This window comes from Chelonoidis abingdonii, chromosome 3 (assembly GCF_003597395.2).
Source record: "Chelonoidis abingdonii isolate Lonesome George chromosome 3, CheloAbing_2.0, whole genome shotgun sequence".
Lineage (NCBI taxonomy): Eukaryota > Metazoa > Chordata > Testudines > Testudinidae > Chelonoidis > Chelonoidis abingdonii.
In genome coordinates this window covers 148538829-148560330 of record NC_133771.1, presented here as the reverse complement: position 1 = coordinate 148560330, position 21502 = coordinate 148538829, and the positions used below count along the sequence as shown (strand labels likewise).

Genomic DNA, 21502 nt, shown 5'->3' with positions numbered 1-21502 from the left:
GAGAGGGGGTGGAGTGGAGTGGGGACTTTGGGAAAGGGATTGGAATGGGGCAGGAAGAAGCGGGGCTGGGGCAGGGCCTCATGGAAGGGGTGGAGTGGTGGTGGGGCCAAAGGTGAGGGGCGTCAAGCACCCGTGGCAAAGAGGAGAAGTCAGTGCCTATGTTCCTTACTGACTTAAACTGTCAAAATAAGACACTCTTAATCCGAAATATAAGTGTCCACATGCAGACTTGCACCAGAACAAAAGGTGTACATCAAAGCAGAGTATTTTAGTGATTTTTTGGTGCCTGTTAGTGTGTAGACAAGCCCCTAGTTGTTGGAAGTTTTTAGACTTTTAAAAAAAAAATCTGCAGGTTAGTCTGTAACATCTCTGCATCACCTAGCAACATGTTTCACTGTACTGCCTGTTGACATTGTGCTGCATAAATTGAGTTTAAAAATAAAATAACTTCTGTAACAATAGAAACCCCAATGATTTTGGTGAAGTTGACTTTGTATGTTGATGTGAGTCCCCTGGTACACTTAGTATTTTGAAAGTTGGGTTTTAAAATGTAGCTTAGTAAGATCCTGCTTTCTGATTGTATTGTAGGTGCTGAGGATCTGCTGGGGACAGACATCTGCAGGGAGGTCCGAGGCTTCTGCTCTCATGCTTCCTGTGAGTAGCTGCTGTGAGACCCAACAGAGAGCGCCACACCCAAACAAATGAAAATAATAAGCAAAGACTCTGGTTTCAGAGTGGCTGTCACAAAACGTAGCAATCTATTTGGAGAAAAAAATGAGCCAGTGATAAATGATCTGCAAGCCCAAACCATCCCCAGCTAAGGAAGATTTCGATTTAATTACCTTTTCTGAACTAATTATTTCTTCTTGATGTTCAAGATGATCTCAGTTATTTGAGCAGTTACGAGAACCCAGTCAGAAAAGAATCTGACAAACAAGACAGGTATCAAAATTACTGCACTCTCTCTGAAATGAGAGATAAGGAAAGAATGCTGACTGCAAATTTGCAACAAGGAAGACGAGAGAGAGTTCTTTTTTCTCTCCAGACCTCAGTCCCATAACATGATCCCACAGAAACTAACAGGAGTCAAATGAGCATTTCCTTGAATTCCTTCAGAAATTGTGACAGCAGCAGCACTGTACCCTGTAAAGCTCAGGCTCTTGTGAGAAATCAACATGCCTGGGGATCAGATTGCTAGAGAAAGTCAGAAGAAAAATGCATCCATGTGCAGTATGAAAAAGTGAGTGAATCATCTGATGTTTTACTTATAACTCATGGTGCCACAAGTCAATTACAAGCTAAGTCTAGGGACCTGGATTCACAAAAGCATTTAGGAACCTAACTCTTGTTTTTAGATAACACTGTGATCCACAAAACCCTACTCTGCTGCCACCTAATCCTGTAAGTGTCTAAACTCATTCAGTGCCTGTTTTCAGGGTGAAAGTTTGATAGGTGCATATGTTTTGGGCACTAAGCTCACCTCATTCTACATATCCAGGTGCCCATCTCCCACCTAAGACCAAGAGCAGTTCACAAACCGGAGGAAGTTTAGGTGCTCCTTTGCCTAAATTGCTTGTGAGGCCCGACCCAGTAGGCATGCTAAGAGGCAGCCTAATTCCACAGTGTTGTTCATTTTTTGTTTGTTTGTTCTAAGCACCTAAAAGTTAGGTGCTATGGTGCTCAGCATTGCAGTGCCTAATCCCCTTAGTGGAGCAAGGCCCCAGTTCTGAACTGAGACTTGATAGGTCAACTTGTGCCCCATAACAGTTTCCACTAAAGTCAATAGAACCCCACTTGGGCACAGAGGTCAGTACTAGGGGATCCTGATGCATGGGCCTAAAGCTGATGGGCACTCAGTTGTAAGTTACACATGTTCATAACTGGTAGCTGCTGGGAAAATTGAAATCTGGATTAATGAACATTAGAGTTTTAACAGTGAAAATTACCAAGAAAATGAGGCCGTAAAAAAATTTCAGGGCTAACAGCAATACTATCTTGGCCTTATTGCACGTATGATACTTAGTGTTTTTATTCCTCTTTTTAAATGTGTACCATATTAATATTTAGGTTGCAAACTATATACCCAGCAGCTCAAAATGCACATTGCAATCAAGTTAATGTTGCTAGAATTTGTTTTCCATTTCCTGACTGGCTGATATTTTCATTGTGTAACCTTAATGTTCCATAAAAATCTCTTTACATTTAATGTTTAGAATTTCAGTGAATCCATCAGTTACCTTTAGGGTTGGACAAAGTAGTGATGATACAAGGTTAGTTTAGAACATCAGAGTTTCCTGTGCTGCAAACTGACAACAAGCTGCAAAAGAAGCAAATGTGGTGGTGGTGAGTTATTCATTTCTCTTAAATATATATTTTAGTCACTTTAGAAATATTTAAGCATCCACCTATCTTTCCTTACAAGAACATAAAAAAACAAAGAAAGGTTAAGCAAAGGCTAGATAAGTGTGATGTGTCATGATCTTCCCTGTAATCAGTTGCTTTTTCCAAATGCTCCCAACCCCCTGGCCTTATGATAAATGTAGCCTATTGAATGTTCCAAAATCTCTCATGAGATGAGTGCAGGACATGAGAACGTGGGAGATGCCCACTTTAGGAAGGATATGTGACTAGTATGCACTCATCAGACGGTAACAATAGCTATCCTGAGCTTGATGCATACTGTGAGTATTAATTAGAACATATTGTTATAACCTAATACAAAATGGCTTTGTGTTTATATTTTGAGATTAATGATGAAAGAATTAGTACTAATTTTGGGTCAGAGTTAAGGCTGTTGTGTTGTGAACAAATATGCACCTTACACTAGATAAGAATAACTTTTTATGTCATGAGTGTAAGATTTTGATGTCCTTAAGTATTTATTTCATTGTTTTTAAATGACTCAGTTTTACAAATGATGGAGAGGAAAAGTTGCTGTCATTCAGCAGCTTCAATTTTGGTTTTTTAATTTTTTTTTTAATTATGTATAGCTAAATAAAGACATCCCATCTCATTGATTTAAAACCTGTAAAACTGTGTCACCAGGTTATTAAATTAAAGCAGTGCATGGTGCTGGTCAAGCTAATAGCTCTGGCTGATCCCTACCTCATTCAAACCACAGGAGAGAGACATTCACTCTGCTGAGTTAGTCATGATGTATCCATATACAGCCTGCCTTCATTCTTGACTGTTAATGGAAGAAGTCATAGCAAAGTAAGTAGCAGACCAAACACTAAAATCCAGGGGTTTTGGTATTACAGCCTATGCCTAATCTGCTATGCCACAGTACCACTGAGCACAGAAATGGTCCAATTGAAGTTAATCATAGAATATCAAGGTTGAAAGGGACCTCAGGAGGTCATCTAGTCCAACCCCTGGCTCAAAGCAGGACCAATCCCCAGACAGACTTTTGCCCTGATCCCTAAATGACCCCCTCAAGGATTGAACTCACAATCCCGGGCTTAGCAGGCCAATACTCAAACCCACTGAGCTATTCCTCCCTGCTTAATTGCCCCCCCCCCCACATTGAAATGAGTAAGAGGACTAGGCTCCAAACTACTCACAATAAAAATAATTAATAATTAATAATTATAATATTAATATTAAAAATATATAATAATTAATAATATATAAAATATATATAATATAAAATAATATATAAAAATATATAATTAATAATAAAAATTATAATAATTAATAATAATTAATTAAAAATAATTAATAATAATTAATTAATTAAAAATAATAATAATAATTTTTGGTTTTTTACGACCTATGTTTTTCAACTACAGCCATTCCATGAGTTCAAGGAGATTAAACAACTCTAGCATGGTATTTTTGAGCTAAAGGGGGCCCAAAGTCCAAAGAAATATTAGAAAAGTTAAAATTTCAGATCAGGGTAACTTTTTAAAGACCTATGATTCCAAAAGTGATGGATTTTCTTCAAACTTTGCAGAAACATTCTTTTTTGCCTTCAACTCTGCCTCAGCCCCTCTATCAGCACACAGCATAGGGGCCATTCCAGGGGGAAGGGAGATAATTAGGGCATCCTTATGCACCAGAGATCCTTGGCTGCCAGAACTGATCTTAGAGCTACTCTTACTAGGTCCCACACTGGCTCCTGGCCAGCCCAAGCAACTAAATGATGGTATAAATAACTTTGCCCTCCCATCCCCACTCCTGCACCAAATGACTGCTCAAGAGAATGTAGGCCTCTGACACCACCCATCCCACCTTCATTTTGGATTCAAAACTTCCACCCAATTCAATGTCTTTCCTGCATATCACTTCTTCCACTTTCTCCTTTCTCTTCCCACATTTAACCCATTTAATTCTGAGTTAGCTGAGGAGACAGTAACTATTCCTGTCTCTGTCAGGTCGTCTTTTTTCATTTGCCCTTCACTGGGGGCCTGAGTAACCTCTTTCTCAAAAGCACATATGGCAAAGTTCTGTTTTTAAATATTTCAGTAAGTAGGCCTGGATTGAGCATCTTCACTTTTATAAATGGCTATTATGCTATAGGTAACCTGAAGCTATTTAAAACACATTGTTGATTAAAAAATAGATTAGACTCTGGAAGACGTTCCTAGAAGATAAAACAGCCTGATGCTGAAATAGGCTGATAACCCACCATTCCCAGTTAAGCGAATAGCAGCTGCAAGTACTCAGCACCTCTAAAATTCAGCTATGATATTTAAGTAGATCAGGTTGAAACTTGAACAATATATTCTATGCTGGCTTAGAAAGCAGTTTAAGGTCTCATAAACGTCCATTGTTCAGCTTGCATTGACATGTGGAGACTTCTGTCTCCTCTTCTTTATGCAGCTTCTATCATCATTTAATTGTTTCTTTCTCTAGGAAGTTCTGTGGTGCCCTTTTATATTAAATTACTCCTACTTAAGAGGAGAACAGTAGAGATCCTATTATACTGTTTCTGGTTCATTAAGCCGGTAATTGCTTTGGTTTTGATGTCTGTAATTGATGCATATTTTTAACTGTAGAATATGAGTAATACAATTATAGTAGAATCCCTGTTTATGAACTAATTGGAGACTGAAGTGTTCATAAAATGTAATGTCTCAATTACAGTATGTATGGTGCATAAGTTAATTTATTTGTTCACTGATAGTGTATATAATGGCAACATATACAGAATCCCTGATGTTAATTTGAGAGAACTGCATCTCTTCTTTGACATGAAATCTTAATCTTTTCATACACTTGAATGTTGGCTGAAGGACTGAAGTTACATTTAACAACAAAAAGAATTGGGGCTGTCAAGCAATTAAAAAATTAATCGCACTGTTAAACAATAACAGAATACTATTTATTTAAATATTTTTTGGTTTTCTACATTTTCAAATATATTGATTTCAATTACAACACAGAATACAAAGTGTACAGTGCTCACATTATATTTATAAGTATTTGCACTGTAAAAAACAAATGGTATCTTTCAGTTTGCCTAATACAAATACTGTAGTGCAATCTCTTTATAATTTACAAAAAAACTGCATTCAAAAACAAATCAATATAAAATTTTAGATCCTGCAAGTCCCCTCAGTCCTACTTCTTGTACAGTCAATCGCTCAGACAACAAGTTTGTTTACATTTGCGGAAGATAATGTTGCCTGCTTCTTGTTCACAGTGTCACCTGAAAGTGAGAACAGGCATTTGCATGGCACTATTATAGCCAGCATCACAAGATATTCACGTTCCAGATGCGCTAAAGATTTATATGTCCCTTTGTGCTTCAACCACCATTCCAGAGGACATGCAACCATATTGATGATGGGATCTGCTTGATAACAATGCATGTTCCTTTTCATCGTCTGAGTCAGATGCCACCAGCAGACAGTTGATTTTCTTTTTTGGTGGGTCAGGTTCTGTATTTTCCACATCGGAGTGTTGCTCTTTTAAGACTTTTGAAACCATGTTCCACATCCTTCTCAGATTTTGGAAGGCACTTCAGATTCTTAAATCTTGGTTCGAGTACTGTAGCTATCTTTAGAAATATCACATTGGTACTTTCCATTTTTATCAAATCTATTGTGAAAGTGTTCTTAAAACAAACAACATGTGCTGGGTCATCATCCGAGACTGCTATAACATGAAATATATGACAGAATGTGGGTAAACCAGAGCAGGAGACATACAGTTCTCTCCCAAGGAGTTCAGTCACTAAGTAATTATTGCATTATTTTTTTAATGTGCATCATCAGCATGGAAGCATGTCCTCTGAAATGGTGGCTGAAGCATAAAGGGGCATACAAATGTTTAGTATATTTGGCATGTAAATACCTTGCAATTCCGGCTACAAAAGTGCCATGCAAATGCCTGGTCTCATTTTCAGGTGACATTGTAAATAAGAAGAGTGCAGCATTATCTCCTGTAAATGTAAACACACTTGTTTCTCTTAGCAATTGGCTGAACAAGAAGTAGGACTAAGTAGACTTGTAGGCTCTGAAGTTGTACGTTGTTTGTTTTGTTTCTGAATGCAGTTATATAACAAAAAAAAATCTACATTTATAAATTGCACTTTCACGATAAAGAGATTGCACTACAGTCCTTGTATGAGGTAAACTGAAATACACTACTATCATTTTTACAGTGCAAATATTTGTAATAAAAAATATTACGTGAGCACTGTACACTTTGTATTCTGTATTGTTTAATACTTTGTATTCTGTGTTGTAATTGAAATCAATATATTTGAAAATGTAGCAAAACATCAAAAAATATTTAATACATTTCAACTGGTATTCTACTGCTAAATTTTTTTGTGTTAATCACATGAGTTAACTGCAATTAAGTGACAGCCCTAAAAAGAAAACTTCAGTGGCAGAAAAAAAATGGTTCATGTAGCCAATTGTTCATAAGATGGATGTTCATAAAATCAGGCTCCTACAATAATATAGTTTTACTAAAACCTCCAGATAAACTGTATTAACATGAAAGTAAGGTTGAGAGTATGTGTCTGTCATTTAAGGATCAGAAATATTGTACTTATACCAACACCAAGATTTTAAACCCTGGAAATTAAGAGTTAAAGTTTATTTTAACATGTTTAGATTTTTCTTAACTGTAAGAAATGCACAGCTCAGGCACCAAAACAACCTTAACTCTGCCCTGTAGTGATGCCATACAATAATCGTGAGACTATGATTAAGGCATTTTTGTGGTTGTAGCCCCAGATTAGATTAGATTGGCTTTTAAGGTTGGGCTCAGTTTTTTTTCATAGGTTCTCTTTATGGTGTCTGGCCAGGGCTGAGTTAAGGTTGTTTGTGTCTCCTAACAGTGCCTTTCCTACATTTACATGTTTGAATTATTTTTTTAGTATAACCTTAGCTCTGAATTTCCTGGGTTTATAATGCTTGGTTTGGGATAATTACAACTCTGAGTAACCTTTAAGTTACTCATACACACTCTCAACCTTAACACAAAATTAACAGTTCTTTTTGTCTGGGAATTTCCTTTAAAAATATTAAATTCCATATGAACACTGAACAAGAAACCCAAAGCTGTGATATTTCTACCATGAGAGAGAGCTTCAAAATCATTAGAAATATTATCAACCTTAAATAATTTAGTTTTAACTCTTAAGAGAGCAGATTCATTGGAACACCAAAGCAGCCAGAGTGCATTGGCCAGTTAAGCTTGGTTTATTGCGGTGCAAGAACAGCTTAAAGTTGCAGAAGAGCACTAGCGAATTTCATCCTTAACTTGAAATTGACTTTATTGATTTAAAACACTGAGCTAGGGAGACCAGCCCTATGTAGAGAGTGGATGGAGGCAGGGAGAGTCCAGTCCATGAGCCTGCTCTATAGGCTTTCCCTGTACCCCTACCTCAGTTGCCCCAGTACAGGACTATGGGAAGCCTTTCATGCACTCATGCCCAAATTAGCATGCAGCTACCAGAGGGAACCCTTGACGGCTGTCCATCTCTCTCATACCACTGACTCATTACAATCAATTGAATTGTTGCATGCAAATTGTCTAAGAAGCATATTAATTGACTGAATCACTTTTCTGACAGGCTCTGTTTAACAGTTGTATCTGTGGCTGGCCTGACCCTGTCTGTAACTTACATAATAAATTTGATGTAATAATCAACAACTTAGCATATTCACAACCTAATTTTTTCAAATACAGCCATACACAAGATTTCGTTTAACTTGAGCTACATGAAAAGTTTGAAGTATCTGCATTATTTCCTTTAGATCAGTTGGCCGAAGCTAATACTGACAGGTATGCTATATTTCTTAAAGGATCCAGTTTTTAACTATTTTTAATTGATAAACTAATGTGCTTTCTAATTCCAAGAAAATTCATTCATTACACAAAAAGTACTGGAAGTTTGGGGAGGCTGGATTGCATTTTCATATAAAGGAAGACACCAACCCCCTACATTCAGTGCCAAATGAAACGGGCTTAGCTATCGAGTCACAACCAGTGCGCCCATAGGGCTACATCAGGGTGGGCCAACTTTTTAGCCCGGGGGCCACATTGGGGTTGCGAAATGGTATGGAGGTCCAGGTGGCGGGAAAGGCTGCGCCTCCCCAAACAGCCTGCCCCTCGCCCCCTCCCACTTCCTGCACCCTGACTGCCCCCCTCAGAACACCTGACCCATCCAACCTCCCGTGCTCCTTGTCCCCTGACTGCCTCCTCCTGGGATCCCTGCCCCTAACCGCCCCCCTGGGAATTCCCCCCGGGAATCCCCCCCCATCCCCTTTCGGAATGTGGCCCTGAGAACATGGGCGGAGGACTCCGGAGGAGATGGAGCAGTCGCACAGCCGGAGAGAAGTGGCAGTTTCCCCTTCAAAGCGTCACTTCTCTCCGGCCGGCTGCGCAGCCGCCCAGTGCTCCTCCTGAGTCCTCCGGCTGCGCTCCTGCCACTCGCACCGCTCACCTTGTGCCCTTGTTCCCTGCCCCCGCAGTGATGGCCCTCCCCCACACGAGGGGGTGCGTCGGTACTGAGCTGCCCGAGTGCCTGGTCCTGGGGCCCCCTGTTGTTGGGGGGGGGGGGGGGCCCATGCCAGGGCACCCTGTGTTCACTGTTAAATCTGCCCCTGAGCTGCACCACATGGCCGGAGCCAGCCACACCACCGCGCTCCCAGCACGGCGAGCTGAGGCTTTGGGGGAGGGGGGACAGCAGGGGAGGGGCCAGGGCTGGCCGGGAGCTCAGGAGCCAGGCAGCATGGCCCCGCAGGCCGGATGTGGCCCACGGGTGGTAGTTTGCCCAACTCTGGGCTACATAGTTATTATTTAGAAATATGTATTCAAGGTGCTGGAACAATTTGTATAGTGAGGGTGCTGAGACCCATTGAACCAAACTAAACCCTGTATATAATGAAAACCACTTCAAGCCAGAGGGTGCAACAGCACTCCCTGCACCACTAGTTTCAGTACCTACGTATGCATTTGTTAATAGCTGAGAAGTAGTGTGTGATCATCTAATTAAATAATGTATCATTAACATGTGCTCAAGGGGGTAGGGTTAAAATTGCACTTTCAGCCTTATCTTTGGTATTTTCTGATTTATTTATTGGGAATGCTTAATAATGCAACCTTACTGTTGTGCCACCTTAGTTATTTTATTTCCTACCTGCTTTTTAGAAAAAAATGTAGAAATGTCTTTGCTCTGCAGCATTATATAGCAACTTCAGGAGGGACTATTGGGGGAGGGATGGAGATGCCAGTTGGTAACACCTTCTTACTTAGTATTTCTGTTCTATTGGGTTTTATTTAGGGTGACCAGACAGCAAGTGTGAAAAATCAGGATGGGGTAGGGGGTAATAGGAGCCTATATAAGAAAATGACTCAAAAATCGGGACTGTCCCTACGAAATTGAGTTTGTAATGAAGCTAAGGTGACCAGATGTCTCAAAGTACTTCTGGGATAACTGTACATCTCATCCCTCCTGGTCTCCAAGTGCATCACCACTTGGTCATAGGCAGTTCTCTCTTTCTTTGGGATAAATGCATGTTTCCATCACCTCTCAGACTGGGGGCTGGGTGGAAGTTCTCTGTATATCAACTGTGATCACCTTAGCAGATCTGATTTACGTTCAGATCCTGCAGTGATACTCCCTACGTAGGCAGTAATTGTGGTAATTCGTGACCCAACAGCTTCCTTTAAGGCAAAGTATTTAGCTATAACAGAAGCATTTAAGAGAAAACAGAGCTTAAAACTAGTAAACCAGCTTTTTTTTCCCCATGCTTACCATTCTCTGGATCTGATAGGTCCTAGCATTGCAAAATAAGGCTGCCTACAGGAACCAGGATCTTAGAAGCTGTCACCATGGCAATTTTCTTTCTAATGTGCACCCGTGTGTCCTTATCTGGAAAGCCATGATATGCTCTTCCCCCATCCCTTTATTAAGTTAGATCAATACATGCACACAGGAAAGTCTTATAACCCCATTATAAGGCCTTGTCTACACTGCCACTTTTACAGCGCTGCAACTTTCTTGCTTAGGGGTGTGAAAAAACATCCCTCCGAGCGCTGCAAGTTTCAGTAATGCAAAATTGCAGTTTAAACAGTGCACCAGCGCTGGGAGCTGTGCTCAAAAAATCCACCCCCATGATGGGGAGTAGCTACCAGCCCTGGGACAGTAGCTGCTAGCGCTGGTGTACTGTCTACACTCCCACTTTACATCGCTGAAACTTACAGCGCTCAGGAGGTTGTTTCTTCACACCCTGAGCGAGAAAGTTGCAGTGCTGTAAAGTGGCAGTGTAGACAAGGTCTTAGTTATACAGTCTCTCAATAACTAGATTACATATCAATATAGATTCTTACGTGTCAGCTCCACTTTTGGCATGCTTTCTTATCCAAAATAAACATAAATTAAATGCAATGTGGAAGTGGTCCAGGGATAGAGCACAGGGCTGAAAATCAGAAGACCTGCATTCTGATACTAGCTGTGTATAGCTTTGTGTGATCTAGACATAAAAAAGGGTCTATAAATGCCAAGTATTTAATATTCAAATAAGGGTTCAAACTGCACCACCTTTTTATCCAGACTGCTTGGATAAATCAGATACAAAAACTTTGTTGCCTGCAGAACCCACTCTTGTAGATGTGTTCAGAACATGCCGAACTCCACACAAAATGGCTGGGGGAAAGGAGGAGAAGACGGTCACCTCTTTTATAATCTTTAGCTTAGCAGTTAGGCTCATCTCACTCAGGTTGTGAAAAACCCCGCTTCATTTCCCTCCTCTGCCTGATGAGAAGGATTTGAACAGCAGTAAATTTGACCCTCCAAATGTGGACATGTTCACAATGAAGTCTTGTCTAGATTGAGAATTTTTGGCAATTCTTCCACTTTTGGCCTAGTATAGGTGCAGCATCTGTTGGGAGGATTGCAAAAAATTATCCATTTAGATGTAGCTTCAATGACATAAAAGGGGGAAAAGGCAGTTGGAGAGAGTGCAATACAAATTTTTCTACCATATTAAAAATAGAACCACCACAACCTAGCACACTCAAGGAGCTCTTCTCACTCCAAGAAAACAGGTCTCGAAAAGAACAGTCTGTTATGACTCTAAAAATGTTGGCTGACATTGACCAAAACCACCAGAGATCTAAATATTCTGTAGAGCCTAGGTTTGAAAGCTACCTATAACTGACAAATCGTATTCAACTATTTTTGGTGGTTGTTAGGAAACTTGCAGTTAGGTCTGTAAAACTATTTCTGACAACATTAAAGTGCAAAAATCTAAAGCTCTAACCTCCTGTCCTTACCTCAAATACATAGATTAATTGTAAGTTATTAAAACATTAAATCAGCACTTGCAAAATAGACCAAACCGCTGCTAGATAGAAGATGACAAGAAAGATGACTGGGGGCAATGCCCTGTTGAGATGATAGGATACCCTTGAATGGTAAATCTCGCCTGTATTACAGTCCTGACAGGGAGGTGTTTGCTTCTTCTGACACATCAGATCTAAAAAGAACCTGGATTTGGTGTACACACTCAGATGGGGGATTCTTAATATTTAGCTTTGGGGACTATTTTGTGTTTAAACATTTTTTCCAATTATAAATTTCAGTTTAACACATCTAGGACTTAAACAGCTATAAAAATAATGATGCCTTGCTGGGGAGGAAAGGCCAGCAAATTTAATCCAAAACGGGGTAGATTGGATTCTCCATCTCTTGAAATATTTAAATCAGAAGAGGAGTCTTTCTTAAGGATTTGCTGTAGCTCAGTGAGAAGTTATGGACTTAATGCAGGAATTACTGAGTGAAATTTCCTAGCCTGTGTTACATGTGTCAGACCAGAAAATCATAATGGTCCCTTCTTCCCATAAAATCTATGTCTATGACTATACCTTTCTACAATAGGAAATTAAAGAGGCTTTGCTTGAGTGACATCACCACCTGCATCACTTTGCCATTTGAAAAAGAATTAACATGCTGAAATATTTTTTTTAAATCAGGAAAATAATATATCCTTTTCTTTAAAGGATTCTGCATGATAGTAAGCACTGTCAGATTTGGGGCTGGTGGAATAAGACCCTACTGTCTCTTTTTCTCTTTCATACCAGCCACAGTATCACCATTCTGAAATAGGGATAGGAAGTTACCTAAAAGCTTGAGTTTCACAACAAAAGCTTGAGGTGAGGCACCTATGCCCAGTCCATATTCCCAGCTGTTGAGAAGAAGGAGGGTGCTAAGATTCTTTCTGAATTGCTCAGTCTGGATCCTGCTAGGGTATTCCATCCTTTTGTCACCCTCTGGCTAGTAGGTTCCTAGTACATTTGAAGCACCCTGCCTGTTCAGATACTGGAAGAAAGGAACTGCAAGGGGGTGACATTCTTCTTTCTAGCTCAGTTGCTAATCTCCTGAAGGCTGCAATGGAAGAAGGATCTTTGCTACACAATCCCTCCTTTTCTTTTTTTTAGGAGGATCTTCTGTGCCTGCCTCTGCTGTTGCTTGTGTCCTCTTAAGCAGCAACATCATGAAACTGCCTTTCACAATTTAAATGATACCATGACCACCATAAGGGTTATGCATTTATTTGATTTAAATTAAAGTTTAAATTATGCAGACAGTGGCGGTGTATGTGCTCTCTGTCTACTTCAGATATGGTCAAGCTGAGTTCGAGAAGTTAAAATCAAGGCATGGGAAAGAAAAAACGAGTCCAACAATTGCTGTCTATCAGAGGTTTCAGGAAAAGGCTTTTCTAAACAAAGAAGCCATCCCTGATGTGTTCCTAGCCCAGGCACTGAATCCTTGCGCTAGTGACTGAGACTCTACGAGTGAAAAGAAAAGGAAAGAAGAAATTCTCAAATGCTCTTCAGAGGTGGCCAAAGAACAGCCCTTCCGGCCTGAACGATGAGCAAAGGTGCACTTTGCGGTCCTAAAGATACCACAGTTCCCGGCTTGCAATGCTCCGTGAACTACAGGACCCCGCAATGCAGCGGATGGAGTGGTGCATGCTGGTATTTGTAGTTCTGCGCCTGTTGCTGTCTGCCCCCTCCCCCTGGGCCGCTTGAGCCTAGGGAAAGGTTGCGAATTTGAAAATTCCCGCGGTGGCGGCGGCAGCTCTCGCGAGATCTGCCCGCCCCACCCCACCTTCGCTTCCCGGTGGAGAGCGGGTGTGCGTGGGGGGGCCGGGTTGCTGCGCAGACACTGAGTGCGGCGGAGCTGGGCAGGCCCGGGAGAGGCAGGCGCCCGCCTTAACCGCTGTGGGGAGATGCCGTCGCCGTGACCGGCACCGGGGAGAAGAGACGCGCCGGGCTGGAGGCAGACGGCGGTGACACCCACCCCAGCAGGTACCTGCGGGAGCTTCCGCTGCAGCCCGCCCGGGTAGGCCGGCTCCCCGCCCGGGCACGGCGGGGCGGGGGGTGCCCGGCTCAGGAGGCAGGGAGCGGCCCGGCGCAGCCGCTGGTGGCCCGGCAGGCGAGGGGGCCGGGGAGCCGGCTCCTTATGTAAGTGACCCCGGGCCGCGCAGCCGCCGCACATGGCGGTACCTGGTGCCTGAGCGAGGGGCCGCAGCCTGTTCCCCGTGCAGCCCAACCTTGGGTGAGGCGGGACGGTCCCTCGCTGCCGCCCCGCCGGCGCTTAGGCCCGGCAGAGCACATGGAGGCGCTGGTGGGTGTGTGGGGATCGCAGCAGCCCGAGCGGCCAAACGAGCTGTGCTGCTCCCTGGCAGTGATACTGCCTCGTCCCTAGCCCGTCCCCCTCCTCCGTCAGACAGTTTCTAGGGGGGCATTTGGACAGGAGACACCCTAGGTTTTGTGGGGGGGGATGGAAAGGTTAGCACATAAATGCGGGTCCGTTTTTGATAGTTTACCGAAGTGTAGTGCGTTTTTGTGAGGTTCTCGTGCGTTTGACTTTTGTAGTCATGTGGCTACAGAGTCGGTGCAACTTTCTATTGCCTACTGCTGGGTGCGTGTGTTTTTTTTTTTTTTAAAGTACTGTATGTATCAGTTGGTAGGGCACAAAGTTGCTGATTATAATGATAGTAAACAGTTCAGAATTTCATTTCTGGTTTTCATAAACCTTAGACATACCACGATAACCTCAAAACATCTATCACTGGGAACAAATATTTTCAACCTTTGTTGTCTGAAAATTTTGCTAACATCGACAGCCAGACGGTGGTGTAAAAATGGGGCTCTGCAGCAGGGACTAGAATCAGAATTCAGTTAAGGCCGGTTGCCTGATAAGGCGAGAAGGGATGGTTTAAGGGGTATGCTCTTAGACTAGGCAAGACTAGATTCCCTATCACTCTTGCCTAATAGTTGTTGTTGCTTGTGGGCAGCATTACAGGTTCCTGGCGTGGCTGGGGATACATCCCCACTCTTTTCCTCGATTATTTCTATGTGCTTTTGTTTGTCCTGGAATCATTTTTGTACTGCTGTACAGTGAAGTTTAGGTTAATCACTTCCATACTGAGTATCAGGATTGAAACTGACCAGAATCTTATTCAGTCAATCAGTATGCTGGATGTAGAACTATAATAGGTATAGTCTTGTTAAAAATGACTGTCAAGTATGGTTCTGCTGAAGGAACAGTGTTTTATAACCACTTACTGAAATAGTTTGAGTCATTGTGTGATGTAGACAAAAACCTGATGTAAACTTTTTGTGGCTCCCCCTCACCACAAAAAATAAGCCTATACTATAGCATGGTTATTGCCATACACTTTTTTGGTGCAGTAGTGTTTCTGAACATGTGTTTGAAAATTACTTAAACCTTGCATCAAACTTTGTGTGCCATGACTAATAACTCTAATGCTTAGGTGGGAGACTGAGCTTATTGGCCGCGTAATGCAGAAGCTCAGTGGGCTTTCACTCCTGCTGCTGCACATAGAATTCCTGAGGCAGCAGAGTGAAACTACAAAAATCATGGCTCATCACCCCTGCCTCTCAGTAAGCAATGGGTAACAGCAATAGTGAAATAGGCCTGATTCTTGTATTTTGCCACAGACAAACTCTCTCTTGCCAGTGGCTTTATTACAGTGATGGTTAGTTTCTAGGTTAAATATCAAGGTTCTTATCCAAAGCTTCATGGATCCTGCACAGGGGGCCTTGTTTCTGAATGCAGGTAGGGATGAGCTTACCAACTGCTACCACCAATAAATCACAGACGTATTTATTCCTTTCAGGGGAAGATGTGACAGAACTGCTGGCTCATTGAACATGAGCACCATTGTGCTTAAAGTTCCGTCTCTTCCTAACATTCTTCCAGGATTCATCAAATACTTCTGGGTTTAAAAAGGAAAATAGTTCTGTAACAGTTTTCTTTACCTAATATAAACTGTGGAGGATGGTGTTTTCCAAAGTGAACTCACTATCTTCTCTCATTTCCCTTTCTGCAGACTCTTCCCATTTCCCCCCCCCACTATGTACTAGACTTTTACACACAGTTTTTACTGCTAGTCAGTAAACCAGATCATCTTAACCCCTTCCCCCGTGCTTGTTGTGTAATAACTGTTGCCTCCCTAAGTACAAAGTATTAGGTCCCCATCTCCCTGGATCAGAGTTGGGTGGGAGTTGCAATGCCTCAAATTGTTTTAACAAATTTCTTGTGTGTCTGATTGAAATGTTGACTGGCTCCAGAAAAAGTAATGTTCAACCTTTCTCATCCAGTGTGATAGTTGCTGTAATGTTGAGACTTTGGGTAAATGAAGGAGAGTATCTTGGATTATGTCTTTTCTCCCCTACCTCTACTCAGTCCTCCTTGCAAAAGAGCATGTTGAGGATTCTCCTTACAATGTCATCTGAGCCCTTCTTTGACTTGCTCTGCAGTAGGCAAATAGGACTACTTTTCTGTGAACCAGTCTTATGAGTACTCCTTTCAGTTGAAACTGATGGCATCTTTTTTCCCAGAACTCTGGCTTTGCTAGGTCCATGGCATGTTGACTTTCTCCAAAATAGCCCATGATATTCCTAGAACTGTATTCCCTAGTATAAGGGAAAAATAATTGAAGTGTGAGCTGCCAAAATTAATGCTTTGGAGCAGGAGAGAGCTGGAAGTTAAAGGTTTGGCTTATTCATGTAGCACTTCAAACTCCCCCTGCTGGCTGCCTGATTTTTAGTAGCCAGGAACATACTACTGTCATGCTTTCAGGGCTAGCTATACCTCTACCTACTCCCGGCTCCAGGGTTTTTGCTGCCCCAAGCAGGGGGAAAAAAAGAAGGCCACGATCAGCTCTATCGCTGCAGCTTCAGTCTTTGGCAATTCGGTGGCGGGTCCTACTTGCTGGGCTGGTGCCTGGAACCAGCCCTGTCTCTGAGTGCCCTCCCTTGAGTGTCAGTTTTCAGGTACACCTCTACCTCAGTATAACGCTGTCCTCGGGAGCCAAAAAAAATCTTACTGCATTATAGGTGAAACCATGTTATATTGAACTTGCTTTGATCCACCGGAGTGCACAACAGCCTCACCCCCTGCCCGAGCACTGCTTTACTGTGTTATATTGGGTAGTGTTATATTGAGGTAGTGGTGTATTTACCTCTCCTGGGTTGGAATTCTGCAGTTTTCCTGCTTGGCCTGGGGCTACAGTACACTGTGTATAAACCATGTGTACCCAGCAGGTCCGACTGGGTTTGAGTGCTTCTGGTTCTTCCTTTTGGGAGTCTGAAACCAGGATGAGTGTAGTGACCAGACAGCCTACTTAAACCAAAGTACTGTTGAATTTTAATGGTAGGAACAAATCATAAGAGAAAAAGGATTTTTAAAACAGTCTACATGCACATCTTACCTAAAGTCCCCTGTAATGGTGGGCCAGGCAGTTCTAACTTCACATACTTCAGAGTGTTCCTGTCTCAATCTGAACAGCTCCCCAACAACTGCTTCCTCCTAGAGAGAGTCATTTTTATCCAGCCAGTTTTTTGATCTGATCGGTTGCTAGTTGTTGGCCCTGCTTGTCCATACTAGTTTGGTGAGTTCAGCGGGTTGTGGAGTCAGGGAGGCAGTGACTTTCCCTTTGTACTATAACAACCCTCAAGTATTTGCTGAAGGTCTCTTAACCTGAGCCATTCTTTTGCTTTCCACTTGTTTCCCAGCAGCCCTGCTGATTTACTCAGTATGCTCATACATTAATGTCCCAATAACAAGGCCAAAATACAGAATTCATAAATAATTACAGAGCAGATCCATGTTCCTCACAATTACGGTTAGGCCATATCTATGCTGGCAAAACGTACAAAATTTCCTTCTTCGCTGGAGGAAGCCGTAGCGTAGAGAAGGCTCTAGTAGCTTCTGGCAATTATATGTGTCACCATTGTGTTAAAAATGGGGCCAACCACTGGAGCCCTATCTTCTTCATAATGCTCATCAGTTCAGCTGAACTGGTGTTGGAATCAGCGGTAATTACTTTTAAATGTCTCTGCTATAGACAAAGCCACAGTGTCACAGAATAAACTTTCTCCTAGAGAAGAACTCAGGGTTTTTGCTCTATATATAGTTCCTCCCCAAAATCCACAGCTTTTTTAATTTTGATTTTCAATCTGGCTCTGCAAAGTTTAGAGATTTCCTTGTGAGCTTGCTGTTAGCATTTCCAAATAGGTGATGGCAAAGACAAGTGCCATATTTGGAAAGAAATGGAGCCATATTTGGAATCTCATTAAAAGCATTCATTTGAACAGAGTTCCATCAGACAATGGCCATTTGACTCTTAGAGCCCTTAACTGTGTCCCCTGCTGGAAAATTCTTTTTATGTTTTTACCGTTTATTTTTGGCCTCTTGTTAAATTAGTGACTCTTCCATTTTAGGAGAAGCTAGCCTGTTGATTAGGATCTTTTTGCAGTTGCCAAATGGACGTAAAAAATAGTCGTTGGTCTTTAGGTGCTTCATCTGGTTTCTTGATGAAATGGATCTCACTAATAAGGATAATCTTTCATTTGATGTCCTCAATACCTGCCTATGTTCTGTGCACTTCATTACACTTTGCTTTTTTTAATATGTACTTTCAGAATCACTTATGTACCAGTGGTTTTAAATGTAAAGGGACACTGCCAACTTGATTCTTTTGAAATTGTCTACTTAAAACAGTACATTTTGGAATTTTAAAATATCCTTTTAAAAACAAAACAATCTTAAGGGTTGTTCTTCTCCTCTATTGATGTTTTAGGAGGCTCATTTGGATATCTTAAGAGCAACACTAAACTGGCTCTGGTCTGGCCCGTTAAACCTTCTCCATCCTCTCTGTACATTCATTCATCTGGTTACTGCATCTTCAGCTTTGCTGTTACTTGTCATTGGTGAACACCTTCTAGCGGGATTGGCAGAAGAGCATAATAGTAAACTCTTCCAGAGCAGTTCATGATAGGAAGTGCAGCTAATCAACAAAACAGTAAAACTGACTGCATGTATAGCTGTCAAATGCCAAAAGTAAACATATTTTTCTTGAATTTTTCATTTCAGAATTTTAGATGTTATAGTAAGCGGTAGTAACATTTTCCAGTGGAAATGAGCATATGTTGAACAGTGACCCTTTAACCTTTGCATGTGAGTGGATTAACTTAAATTGGAGGTTCAGATTCATGGTGTGTACACCACATCGCAGATTCTCCTGTCCCCTTCCCCTCCCCTTCCTAATCTACAACAATTGCCTTAATGGAAAAAATAGGAATGGATTTAATATATTTGTATGTCTTACATGTTGAATGTTTAACTTTTTTCAAAAAAGCCCAATCACTGTCTACTACTTATGTGTGTCTTCCCCTCCCATCTGTTCTGTCCTTCTCCTCCTGTGCTTCCCTGCTGCATGGTCCCCTTTTTCCTGTTGCTTGGCTGCTTGCTTCAACTACTCCCTTGGATGTACTGCCTGGCTGGCTTATTCCTCCTCTGCACATTCTTCTCCCACTAGTAGCCTCAATATGTTTGGACAACTCCTATTTCACTTTTTCTTTTAACGTAGCAGTGGTCTGTAGGCTGGTTGCTCGCTTCCAGATGCATTTACAGGCCTCCAGGCTCTTTTGCAATGAAAAACCTAGACTGGGAATGGGTGGTGCATTAGCACCACGTGACTTGCCAGCTTTCCACAGACCATAGCTTGTGAACCATCGATTTTAAGATAAGCCTTTACAATTTATTTTAGCCCTTTAATTAGTTGTAAAGGGGATTGATTTAAATCAACAATTTACATTTTTTATCTTAAGCATCTTAAAGAGAAATTTTGCCTCTTCACCTGGTAGAAGAGACAAAAAACTATCTGATGTATTAAAAGTATAATCAACCTATTACTGAGCTAATATTTCCATTTGGTGTCTTGTTCAAACAATGACTTGTCTTAACAAATTGCTGTTAATTCGTCTTCTTTTTTTCTATAATAAAGATAACTGTTGTATTTCTGACTTACTAGACATTATTCTTCAAAGCATTTTAGGTTTATTGTTAAAATTAAACTAAGCAAAGCCATTAATACGAGCATGTTAAAACTTTAAAAAAGCGTTTTTCCTTATGGGATTTTTGTAGCAAATAAAAATATATTACCCCCCCCCCCCCCAAACCCATAACTCACTGCCAGTACTATCTTATCCCATTAGAAACTCTAACGGTCTCTGTTGTGATTCTGTGTCTTTTATGCTGGCACAGGAAACAATAGAGCCAGAATTTTCAGACTGGCTGACTGCAGCATCCTTGCCATCCGCTGCATTCTTTTCAAAATGTTGCCTTGTTCTTGGTACCAGGCTCTGCATCTGTTATATTTTTGCCTTTGGTATATGCTGCTTTTTTGATGCTGGCAATAGAGACACAGACTTCTTTAAACATCTTTCAAATAGGGTGTCCGTGTGATGTGGAGTGAAGCAGGTCCCCCAGTCCATCCTGCAGCATCCCTTCCCCCTGCCCTCTAAAGCTAGGTTACTGCTTGTACATAACTTAATTGTAAATAGCAGTTGTGTTCCTTCTAATGGTATGGCTGTTTCCACATAGTGTCTGTGTTATGCTTATACAAAGCACACGGAATCTTTATAGAGGATGGTAAATACGCAGCATTTATTGAAAAGCATATGCTTTTCAGTCACATGTGCACACACACATAGTCCTGCATTGATATTTACAGTTACCAGTCCAGAGTCTGGATCAATCTAGTGGCCAGCCAAATTGGTCGCAGAGGAGAGCAGGGTTCTATCTGTCACGATCCAATGCTCTTGGAGTGTGGCAAGACGAACCCAAAGTCCCATGGCCAAGCGCCCTGTTAGTATAGGGTTTTTTTTGTTGTTTTTTTTTTGTTGAAGTCTATGGATTTTGCTCCATCAGTTTATGACCGGTTACTTCTTAATTGATGTAAACATTCCAATACACCTCCGAGAGGGTCATCCTGTCCTTTGTTCTGATTTAATCAATTGTCCTTAGGGGTGCCAGCCTTCACCTCAGGGTCGTCAATCTGCCGTTCGTTATGGATACGCGTTGATGATTCTTTGATGTCCTTTAAGTCTCTCTACTCCTTCTTCATTGACTCTGGCTATAACAATGGCCTTCCCACCTTATCTTTTCCTGATACATACATTCCTCATTCAAACAAACAGATTGAGAATACAAACAGTAGTATTTTATATTGAGCAAAAAGGCAATGCAAATTAAACCTTGCTAAGTTTTACAATTAATAACCAAGACAATTTACATTGAGACTCAGGCCTTCAGTGTTTCTGTAATCTGCTTAACACAGACACAATAGAGAATCCTGTCTCTTACTAACTAAATCTTAAAACAAAGAGTTAAAGAGGGCCCAATTTGTAAGGCATATGGGAAAACAGAATCTCATAGTCCCAGAGGGTCATTTCTTTCTGCTATTCAAAAAGGGTGGCTAGCAGGATGAAATCAAATCATACATTAATTTTTATAGTGTGTGGCAAATTGCCGGTACTGTTCTGCTGGGTCTCGCGCTTTCTCTTCTCTGGGGTAGGTTCAGGGTGCTATTGCTTGCCTCTGAACCAGTTCTTAATCACTCCCCTAGTGTCCTTGGAGGAGGGGAGTGGAGAGGGAGGGACCTGGGCCCGCCCTCTACTCCAGGTCCCAACCCAGGGGCCCTGGGGTTGTGGTGAA

The 21502-nt window shown here is 41.7% G+C and overlaps 1 protein-coding gene across 1 annotated transcript in view; it reads left to right on the top strand.

The window, feature by feature from the left end:
* Positions 1–13467: 13467 nt before the first annotated feature.
* Positions 13468–21502, top strand: part of AHCTF1 (AT-hook containing transcription factor 1) — an 86402-nt gene continuing 78367 nt past the window's right edge. The window contains exon 1 of the mRNA XM_032801123.2: positions 13468–13779. The gene's annotated coding sequence lies outside the window, so the exon portion shown is untranslated. The remainder of the gene's footprint in view (positions 13780–21502) is intronic.